Raw genomic sequence first — 4,378 nt, 5'->3', positions numbered from 1 at the left:
GATTTGCATGTTATGCAGTATTTCTGGTGGTGTAGTGTGTTGCAGTTGATCTTGGCGTGATTTCTAGTGGATGTAATCATTTGGTAATTTGAATTAGGTCCATGCTATGTAATGTAAATCATAATATTTTTCTAGTGGTTGATCTTTGTATTGTGCAATGTAATTTATATAATTGTGAATTGAAGGTTGAGGGTTTAGCCGACCTTGTATCATTCTCACTGATAAACATTGCACTGATAAGCATTCCATCATTCTCAAACATAGTGAGAAAGCATGAGAGGCTATGCATCTCTTTGCAAGACCCCTCACTTCCTCTACAATATAATCTTTCTTAATTTTTACCACCTGGTTATGAAGAAAATACAAACCATCCATAAAAAAAATTGAGGCTTAACTTTATTACGAATAGAGGTAAATAAAGAAATATTGCAAGGCATCGTCTTTTTGTTGAGCTTGTACATAACTAGTTATAACTGACTACCATAAACAACTCCATTTTTTATAGTATTTACTCCAAAGCAATAAAAATACTAAATGCAACAAAAAGAGGCCTCCTTAGAGATCATTACCGTGTGAAGCTTCACTTAACACAACTCGGAGTTGTTACTACAATTCACAAAATCTTGAAAGAAATGCATAACCAAATCCTAAAATGCAAACCCTAATATTCTTATTCAAAAATTTAAATTTGAGCATAAAAGATAGGTGAACAGTTAAGATGCTATTGATATAAACCTCTTTAATTCAAACAAAATCAACAAAAATAACCTCAAAATTCTACAAACAACACATATGCTACTAAAAAATTTCAAACTCTTGAAATCAAACATAGTAAAATTCAGAAGACACGTTATTAAAAAAAACCCCATCTTTGCACTCAAACGCATGCCTTTCTCGCCTTCATAGTTGTATTCATGATACATAATGTATTTGTACATGAGTACATTGGTGTAGTATTAGTTGTATTGATAATGATGGAAAAAGATGCATAGACTAAGAAATCTTATGTGTATGGCCCACGTATGTATGTTCATGGATGTCACATATAAGTCTAATGGTAATTATGTGTCTATAATATATGCAAATATTGATGATCATGATCATTACTGCTTTCCTAAATTCATTATAACTTAATATAGGCTTGTTAGTCTATATTTATCCTTTACATCCTCATTATCATTTAGTATAGGCTTGTTTGAAAAAATTTCGCACTTATGGCACTCAAGGAACGATGTCGATATGGTATGACCCTAAGCATTGGACTGAGTAGGAGGGTAAAATAGGAGAATTCCTAGGGTAAGAATATGTAACTAGACATTTTGGGACTGATGGTTCACACCCATAATGAGCAAAATGAGAAATTAGCTCTGTGGTAACTTTTCATTGAATGCAACTGACAATTTTTCGTCAACTAAAAAAATGCTACCCTATGAAAATCGCTTTGAATCTTGATAATTCGAGACAAGATATTGTAGGCAGCCCTTACATGACCTTGTAGGTTCAAACAGATCATTCGTAGTGTTGGTGTAATTATTTAATCATCTTGGATATAATTACACTTTACTTAAGTTTAATTAGGTACATGCATTTCATTGTAGTTTTCATATGAGACACTTAGGGAGATGTGTATACATTAGGTGTGATCTTGTTGTTACATGGTATCAGAGCCATTAGAGTGTCATTGGTTTGCCAATTGAGAGAAATTTGAGGTTTGAATTTTGGAGCTTTCTAATACATGTTATTATTGGAGCTTGTTGGATCAAATATGAGGTTACCATTGGACTGAGGAGGTTTGATTAAGTTAGAATCATCTTTTGTTTTGTCCAAATCTGACATCTAAGGCCAAATCTAGAGTCGTTTGAAGGTGGAGGGTGGAGACTCATACCAATAGCGATCTGCAATTTTGGAGCATTTTTGCCAAATCCGTCATCGCCATTATGCTCAGAAGGTCTAAAAACCCCAAGATCGTTTATCCATTCGTCAAAATCTGAGTAGTTGATTTCAAGTTGAAAAAAATCCCCCTCCCAAGCTTGTTGTACGAACGTCATTATTGTAGGTCTGAAATTTAAAAAAAAAATATAAATTGTTTTCAATTTTTTATATTTTTCAAAAATTAAAAATCTCATTTGAAATTCAAATTGTGGGGGGGGGGGGCATTATTTTTTTATTTGATTTGGGCGATTTTATTGTTTTTCGTGTTTTTAAATGAAAAATTTAATCTTTTTTGGGCACTTGGGGCCCTACGTATTGTAGGGTACCTACAGGTATGCAGATGGCCCTGCAAGTACGCAACTAGCCCTATAGCCCATAGCCCCTGTGTAATACAGGGTACCTGTGGGGAGGCCCTATGTCCCCCGCAAGCCCTGCATACTGTAGGGTACCTAGGTACTTGCGGGCCCCTGCAGGGCATTTAATTTTTTTAAAGATTTTTTCAAATTAAACTTTTTTTTTTAATTTATGTTTTTTTAATATTTTTTAAAGTTGTTTTTAATAATAAAAATAAAGTTTTTCTTTAATAAATTTTATTAAAGTGTTTTTAAATTGAAAAATTAAAAATGAAAAAAAAATCATCTATTGTTTTTTCTTTATTTAATAAAGTTTTCTTGTCAAATATTTAAAAGTTGAAAAATCTTTAAAAAAAAACTTATGCCTTTTTAAAAAGTTTTTCTTTAATTTTTTTTGGGGCATTTTAATAAATTGTTTTTATTAAATTTTTAATTAAGTTTTTAAAAAAAAAAAATTCTTTTAATAAGAAAAAATGGGAACACTATTTTTTCTTGTCACTTCATACCTGTATGCAACGCTTTCAACCGGCAGCTAGGGGCTAGCCTATTGGTCCTATATGTTTCTTGGCAACATCCCAATCAGAGGCATCTTCATCTGCAATACTCTATAAGGCTTATTTGGTGACATCATCTTCACGTTTCTATATTTGCATGCTCTTTCTTGAGCAATGGTGTACATGCACTATCATAAAGTGCCACACTTGGTTGTATCTTGTCTTTGATGACATATTTGATGTAATCCTCTTGTACACATATATTAGGAATATCTTGTGAGACTTGGTGCATGGCTCCAGTTGAGACTTAGATTGTACATATTTGTGCATGGCTCTCGTTAGACTTTGATTCTACCAGTATTTCTGCTATTTAGCAGTATCTAGTTGATGCTCAAAGAAGGTTGTCTCCATGCCTGATCTTAATCATGTTACATCGAGTGATTCATTGTCATAGACATTGATACTTGGTTTTGTCACACTTTGATATTCTTGGTGCAACATTGGCTCTCTTTCTTCCTTATGGGGAGGTATTTTGGTCAAACTCATTAGACCATATTTGCAAGAGATTCTACATTGAGAGGGGGCTACCTAGCTTCTCTTCTTCTCTCTTATGGTGGGGACTTTTTCCTCACATGAGGTTTTGTTCTTCTCATACCTCATTGAGAGCATTGTGTTCTTTCATCATCTCTCTTTTTTAGGGGAGGAGGTTTATTCCCATGTGGGTTTTCTCTCTTTCTCTGTTTATGACAGATTTCATTGGTTTGCATGCATTTGCATTTGTACATGGGTACCTAACATGGCCTTGTAGCTAGGATGCATCTTTCTTTGCTTAGTTGCATTGTAGACTTAAGTGCATTCTCCTAAGTTGCACTTAAGGGGGGGTGTTGGTTTAATTATTTAATCATCTTGGATATAATTACACTTTACTTAAGTTTACTTAGGTACATGCATTTCATTTTACTTTGCATATGAGAGACATAGGGAGATGTGCATAAATTGGGAGTGTGTATGTAGGAGAATTTCAACCTTTTATGGTGTTAGCTTGTTGTTACATTCCACCTTCGATGGGTGATCCACCTCATGTGGAATATTTTACTATTTCTCCTACCTACCCCTACCTACCCTTACATCTCATTGAGCCACATGTCATCATTGTGTGCTCTCTTGTCTCTTAGCCTTGCCTTTATAAGAAAGTTCATCTACATTGTAAACAACAATTGTAATGATCTAGTTGATCACATTTTGCATCATTGATAGGAATATGGTTTTCAAGATATAGCTTGTCAAATTTTTATAATTTTTCACACTTAGGATGCTCAAGGGATGACGTCAGTAGGGTATGGCTCTGAGTGTTTGACCGAGGGGTGGGGTTAAAATAGGAGCATGCATAGGGTAAGAATTCCTAATTGGAGGTGTTGGGATTGACGGTTTGTGCCCACTACAAGCAAAACGAAAAAATTGGCTCCATGGCAACTTTTCATTGTATGCAACTAACGATTTTATTGTCATCTACAAAAATGCTGCCCCATGAAAAGTGATCTGAATATTGAAAATTTGAGACAGTATATTGTAATCATCCCTCACATGACCTTGTTGGGT

This window comes from Cryptomeria japonica, chromosome 7 (assembly GCF_030272615.1).
Source record: "Cryptomeria japonica chromosome 7, Sugi_1.0, whole genome shotgun sequence".
Lineage (NCBI taxonomy): Eukaryota > Viridiplantae > Streptophyta > Pinopsida > Cupressales > Cupressaceae > Cryptomeria > Cryptomeria japonica.
The sequence above is the reverse complement of the archived record's forward strand: the minus strand, read 5'-3'. Positions refer to the sequence as shown.